The sequence below is a fragment of the Trichechus manatus genome, unplaced genomic scaffold, assembly GCF_000243295.1.
Source record: "Trichechus manatus latirostris isolate Lorelei unplaced genomic scaffold, TriManLat1.0 scaffold00107, whole genome shotgun sequence".
Classification (NCBI taxonomy): Eukaryota; Metazoa; Chordata; class Mammalia; order Sirenia; family Trichechidae; genus Trichechus; species Trichechus manatus.
Genome location: NW_004444043.1, coordinates 10063365 through 10071329, shown reverse-complemented (window position 1 = coordinate 10071329; position 7965 = coordinate 10063365).

Below are 7965 nucleotides of genomic sequence, written 5' to 3'. Positions count from 1 at the left end.
CAAGAGACATTTGAGAGGGCTCAGTGGAAAGTAAAAGCTAAGGCAGTTAACAATTACCTGAACTTTGAATGTGGCTCTCGACCTATACACAGGCCCGTCAGCAGAAGATGAAAACCTATGAGCTTGAGATATTTGAACACAGCTTCTACCCAAATCAATGGCTAACAATAATGGTATGAAGACAAAAGGACAACCCCTAGAAAGCCAGAAAAAAAATAATAATAATTTAAAAACTGAATAGAGACATCGGTGGCCACAAACTGCAAAGGAAACGTATTTTTCAGATCAAGTCCAAGAAAGTTACAAATATAAAGTCCTCAAGGGAAAAATCAGAATCTAGAGATGCTACAATATATTATCTAAAATGTCCAATTTTAAACAAAAAATGTATGAGACACGAAAAGAAATAGGAAAATGTGACCCACACATGGAGGAAATAAAAAGCAATCAATAGAAAATACCTCTGAGTGGGTCCAGATATAAGATTTAGCTGACTGGTACTTCAAAGCAGCAATTATAATTATGTTCAAAGAATTAGAAAAACCATGTTTAAAGACATAAAGGAAAGTATTATGAGAACGACTCAACAGATCGGGACTCTCATTAGAGAAAGAGAAACAATAAAAAAGGACCAAATGGAAATTTTAGAGTTGTAACATAAAATGACCAGAATGAAACATTCACTCAATAGACTCAACAGGATACTTTATATAGCAAAAGAAATCAGAGAACTTAAATACAGGTCAATAGAAATTATCCAACCTAAAAAACAAAGAGAAGAACATTGAAGAAAATTATCAGAACTTTAGAGACTTGTGGAATAACACCAAGTGCACCAACAAATGTGTAAGGAAAGTCACAGAAGAGAGAGAAGGAGCAGAAAATTATTTGAAGAAATAATGGCTGAATACTTCCCATATTTTATTTGAAAATAACATTAACCCAACAATCCAAGATGCTCAATGAATACCAAGTGGCATAATCACAAAGACATTCACACCTAGGTATGTCATAGTCAAATTGCTGAAAGCCAAAGACAAACACAAAAATCTCAAAAGCAGTAAGTCAAAAATTATTCATCACATATAGGGAACAATACAATTAATGGCTGTCTTCTCCTAAGAAACAACAGAAACCACAGGCAGTGGAACGATATTCAAAGTACTGAAAGAAAAACTGTCAACCAAGAATGCTATATTTAATATTAAATTATATATTCAAAATTTAGTGAGAAATAAAGATATTTCAAGATAAATAAAATCTGAGAAAATGCATTGCTAGTAGACTTGCCCTACAATAACTATTAAAAAATCTTTCAGGTTGAAGGAAAAGGACACCAGAGGGTAACTTTAATCCATAGGAAGAAATGAAGTGCACCAGAATTGGTAAATATTATGTAAATATAAAAGACTGTATAAATGTATTTTTTCTATTTTTCCCTTAATTTCTTTAAGCAACACAAAATTGCACTAAGGAATCATTGTAACACTGTGCTGTAGATACATATATGTGACATGTATACATATATATGCAAGCATATAACATATATTACAATAATAACACAGCACAAAGAGAAGGGGATAAGAGGAGCTTTGTTGAGGTAAAGTGACTATATTTTACCAGAGTTGAGTCCGTATTTATCTGAAATAGACTGTTAAGTTGCATATTTTAATCCCTAGAGCAGCAACTAAAAAAAAATTTTAATAGAGGAAGTTCAATAGTGCACACAAAAAACTGTATTACAAAAAGGCTTTAAAAAAGGAACAGAAGAACAGAACGACATGAGACATGTACAAAACAAATAACAAAATGGAAGACATAAATCCAACTATATCAGTAATTACTTAAAAATCAGTAATTACCTTAAAAATTAAATGAGAGAGATTGCAGATTGAGTAAAAAGCAAGATCCAATAAAATGCTGTCTACAAGAGACACTTTAGATTCAAAGACACAAATAGGTTGAAATTAAAAGGATGAAGAAAGATATACCATACAAACAGTGACCATAAGAGAGTTGCCATGGCTGTACTCATATCAGGCACAGTAGATTTTAAGACAATAAATATTCCGAAAGAAGGAAGGAAGGAAGAGAGAGAGAGAAAGAAGTACCATGTTTTTATACAAATAACATGGGTACCTTCTACATTTGTTTGGCAACTGCATTCCTCCCCTCCAAAGTATGTTTGTAAGCATGCTGTGCTCATTTTTTTTTACAACAACATGTAAAAAAAAAATTGGCATAGCAGCACTTACGAACATACCTCATGAGGGGAGGGCGCGGTTGGCAAACAAACATAGAAGGAGCACGTTATTTGTGTAAAAACACAGTACATAAATTTCAAAGTAGCCTTACTTATTAGAACTGATTTTCTACATTTTCTGTGATCTGAGTTCAGGTGGAATACAGGGACTCAATTAATAGGGTTTTTTTTTTTTTTTTTTTAGTAAGTATAGATTAGCAAATGAAAAAAGAAATTTCACCACAGGTTTTTCATCTAGGTGGTAACCCAAAACATTTTATCCTACAAATTTTATGAATTAATATTGATCAGCAACTCTTAGACCTTCAGGGAAGTGCTCAGACATTTCTGAAATCCCATGTCTTCCATAAAGTCTTCCCTGAGCACAGATTTGTTCATGATCTCCTGCAGATCTAACTGGAACACACAACAGGACACAGGATGCAGTCTGATCTGTAGCCTTAAAGAGATATTGACTAAAATGTAAGGAATGTTTTTTCCCACTGATTTCTTCTTCTAATCTTGTGTTTAATTCACTTATTGCACAATTTTTTTGAAACATCTATTCTGTTGTTTGTATCTCCTGAGGATTTGTCCATATAAATGAAGCCTAGCCTTTAACTATAAATTCCTAAAATGTCCATCAGAGCACCAGTGGAGAAAGACACTGACTATTCATAGTCTACCATTCTTCAAAGTGTAATTTAAATCCTAGTCCCAAGCAGACTTTTCCTCTGACAGCTCTAACTCATACATAATCTTTTTTCACTCTATTTACAGTTTCAGCAATTTGTGTGATTCACTCTAGTTATTAACTATATGTTTGCTTGAAGAGACCCCAGAACTGAAGGCCAGGCAGTGTGTGGCCATTGTAGATAAGTTCAGACATGTCTGAGCATTTTAGTGGGGCTTTGGGATTTGCCTGGCCTAGGATTTATATGAATGAGTATCTGAGAAAGTTTAGGAGAAGAAAAGCATGCTAAGGGAAGAGAGAATTGAAGTTCCTAAGTTTGGCTCAAGGTCACTGTGTCCTTACTAATGGAAGGAATGACTACATCTTGATGTCTAACTATCAGATTGTTCACAGCACAGTCTTCAAGGATCAGTTCCTGCGTCCTGAGGTGAGGACAGGGGCTTTAATAAGGATCACATAAAAATAAAATTGCTGTATTACTTACTTAACCACCACCTGTCTGTCAGTTTGTTGTATGGCAGTGGCTTGCATGTTGTTGTGATGCTGGAAGCTATGCCACCAGAATATAAAATATCAGCAGAGTCACTCAGGGTAGGCGGGTTTCAGTGGAGCTTCCAGCCTAAAACAAACTAGGAAGAAAAGCCTCGTGGTATCATTCCAAAAATTAGCCAATGAAAACTCTATGTATCACAGACTTTGACTAGCTTACGTTGGAACGCATCTTCAGGAGGAACCAATAGTTGGAGAAGGATATCATGCTTGCTAAAGTGCAGGGCCAGCGAAGGTGAGGGAAACCTTCAACGAGACGGACTGACACAATGGCTGCAACAATGGACTCAAACACCCCTATGATCATGAAGATGATGCAGGACTAGGCAACGTTTTGTTCTGTTGTACATAAAGCTGCCATGAGTTGCCATGAGTGTTGTGTGCCGTCGAGTGGATTCCAACTCATAGAGACCTTATGGGATAGACTAGAACTGCCCCATAGGGTTTCCAAGGCTGTAATCTTTATGGAAAGAGAGTTCCACATCATCTTTCTCCTGCAGAGCAGCTGGTGGGTTCAAACCACTGACCTTTTGGTTAACAGCTGAGTGCATAAGTACTGTGCCACCAAGACTTCTTCAATGGCAACTAATAACATTATTTACTTGAAAAGAAACATTGAACCTTATGATCCAGCAATCCCACTCCTAGGTATAGAACCTAGAGATCTAATAAAAGACACATGGACAGATATATGCACATCTATGTTCGTTGCAGCATTAATCACAATAACAAAAAGGTGGAAACAACCTAAGTTCCCAACAACGAATGAATGGATAAACAAAATATGGTACATACATACAATGGAATACTATGAAGCCATAAGGAATAATGATGAGTCCTCAGATTATAATGTGGATGAATGTGGAGGGCATTATGCTGAGTGAAATACATCAATCACAAAAGGCAAATATTGTATAATTGCACTTTTATAAGAACACAATAATAGATACATACACAAAGATCAGTGCTCATTGGTAGTTACCAAGGATGGGGGGAAGCACTCTTCAGATAGTAGACACTTGTTATTTTTGGTGATGGGAAAGGTAGCATCGCATGTGGGTTAAATGTACAGTCTGACCAAGGTAAATGATGTCACTAAGAAGTGCACAAGAGAAAAGGACATTTTTAGTAACGGATATGACAAATACAATTTTGCAACAACCAAAAAATGTGTATGGTTATACAAATACATATACATGCATACATGTGTATAGGTATAAATAAGTATGTACGTATATGTGCACAGACAGATGTATTTATAGACATATATATACAGGCATATATATGCATATAGACATATATACATGTATATGTGTGCCTGTATGTATATTCATATATATAATAAACCACATAGGGGATAGGGGACACAGTTACGGATATTTCTTAGACATAATCATACACCTCACAAGATTGGTTTTCTGGGTTCGAAGACTTCGGACCATAGACTTGTGGGACAACTCTGTTAATTGGCATAATATAGTTCATAAAGTGTATGTTCTACATCCCAATGTGGTGAGTAGTGTCTGGGGTCTTAAAAGCTTGTGAGCACTCCATCTAAGATACAACTATTAGTCTCTCCTCAGCCAGAACAAAAGAGAAAGAAGAAAACAAAAGACTCAGAGAAGAAAGTAGTCTATAGGACTAATAGTCTACATGAACCATAGCTTCATCTTCCCTGAGATCAGAAGAACTAGATGGTGCCCAGCTATCATTACCAACTGTTCTGATCAGGGCCACAATAGATGGATCCCGATAGAATGGGAGAAAAAATGTGGAACAGAACTCAAATTCTTAAAGTCCAGCCTGACTGGACTGGTTGAGAGTAGAGGACTCCCCGAGACTGTTGTCCTTAGATACTCTTTAAACTTTAAAATGAAATTATCCCTTGAGGTCACCTTTTAGCCAAATAACTTTAAGACTGTCTCATAAAATAAAGAATATTACCTGTGAGTAATGAGCTCCTTTAAAAAATCATCTATATGAGACCATATGGTCAAAAATTACTCTAAAGCAAAGATGAGAAGGTAAGGGGGCAGGGAAACTAGAGTACTGGAAATGGAACAACCAGAACAGATTGAATGAGAATGATGACACGTTGTGCAAAATGTAACCAATATCACGAAATAATTTGTGTAGAAATAGTTAAACGGAAACCTAATCTGCTGTGTAAACCTTCACCTTAAACACAATAAAATATTATTTTAAAGAAAGAAAGATTGAGTGGAGATGGCATTGCTTTGCAGAAGAGGGTAACAAAAACAGTGGCAAAGAACATTTCCCCCCACACCAGTGATGTGATTTCAGGGTGCCCAGATAGAAGCAACAGAATAAACAGCCAGGCACTCCCAGGTGTGGGCACTGTCCACATGGGGATGTCAGACTTGCAGGGGCCGTCAGTGCGCTGACCTCAGACGTGCTCAACAAGCTGTAGCAAAAAACCTTCCTGCTGATAAAGTGAAGCTACAAAAGGGAGTATGTGTGAGAAATCCTTTAGCAACTTAGGAAGTTATGAAAGACTCAGAAGGACTACAACTTCTTTAACCGTGCAATGCTAGGAGGGGGGCAGTAAAGGATCCATACAAAATATTTTTGTTTTCCAGTATTGTAATCTTTTGGCCAGGTTGGCTGGCATATTTATTGGTTTTTATGTTTTATTTGAATATATATGACAAAACCAAAAAAACCAAACCATTTGCCATTGAGTCAATTCTGACTCATGGCAATCCCATGTGTATCTGAGTGGAATTGTGCTCCCTAGGGTTTTCAAGGCTGTGACCTTTTGGAAGCAGATCACCAGGCCTTTCTTCCAAGGTGCCTCTGGGTGGGTTCAAATCACCGGCCTATCAGATAGTAGTTGAGTGCTTAACCGTTTGAGCCACCCAAGGACTCCAAAATATACATGTGAGTACACTTTAACTGCAAGTTCCTTGAAGGCATATGATCGATTATGTAGGCTTTTAGCCTTCCCCACTCTGCAGCACTGTGTATGAAGAAACACAAGTACACACATTCATTAATGGTCAAATTGAATTACGAAATGGTTTGTTATGATAGTGAGGATGGCTATGTTTTTCCTGAATATTTGGTTCAGATACGAGCTTTTACTGCTCTTACTTTTTCATCTACAGGAGGTATAAGATTGGGGAGAAAATGAGCAACTGGCAGCAAATTAATAGAGCAGACAAAGCTAAGGGAAATTAGTTAAGCATCTTATGCAAAGCCTGGAGTTTGGCTGACGTTCAACTCCATTTACTTTTTTTTTTTTTCCTTATTCATCCAAGACTAAAATGTGTGTTCTTTCATTTCAAGAGCAAGAAACCAAAAGTGAAGAGAGGGATTGTCGGAGTCACGGCAAATACCTCTGCAAAGAAGATTATAAAAGTCATATATAAATTAGGCGAGAAGGGAAAGGATTGGGAAGTATATTACAAAATTGGAAAAAGAAAAGATGAATTAAGTACTATGCGAGAGAGCAGTTAAATACTCAACCTATAAACTTTGTCTAGTCTTACCCGCTTTCACTTTCTTGTCATTATCAACTAAAGGCATTGACACCTATGTAGGGAAGAGGCGTGAAAGGTTCAGATCACAATTTTTTTTTTTTAAATTTCTGCAGCATGGCCAGTTGTTATTACCTCATTGTCTTAGATCTCTCTTTTACCACCAATTAAAAAAAAAAAACTACCCTAAAAAAAAAAAACTTAATTAAAAAAAATTGTAAAACTACCCTAATTTCATGTGACGAAAAGATCATTATATTTTGCCCTCAGTGAACACAGTATCACACATAAGTATAGACCATCGTATTTTAAAACAAAATTGTGACATGACAAAGGATGTGGATGTACCGCCTGAAAACGTATTTAATTCTAATTAGTTTGGAAACTATGAGAAATGGAAAGGACTAGAACACTTTAAATAAGGGTTGGCAAACAATAGCCTACGAGCCAAATCTGGCCCACCACCTGTTTTTGAACAGCCCATGAGCCTAGGAATTATTTTTACATTTTTATATGGTTGAAAAAAAATCAAAAGAAGAATAATATTTTGTGATGCATGAAATAATATGAAATTCAAATTTCAGCGTCTCTAAATAAAATTTTATAGAAATGCGTTCATTTGTGTATTGTCTACAAATGCTTTGCACTCTAAAAGCCTAAAATATTCACTATCTGGTCCTTTACAGAAAAAGTTTGCCAACCCTAGAGAATTGTACTGGATAGTAAGCTTGGATTTTATCCATCAGAATTTTTGTTCAATAGGAGTACTTGCAGGAGGGTCTTAGTCCAAGAGACTATTCCACAACATGTGGGTCCAGGTTACAATCATGCCTGTTTCAATATTGTGTGCTTTCCCTTAAAAAAAAAAAAAAAAGAAACTCAGTCCCCTTAAAAGCTGACGAGGTTATTTTACAGTGATTTTTCTTAATCCTACTGTTATGGATTGAATTGTGTCCCCTAAAAAAGATGCGTCCTAACCC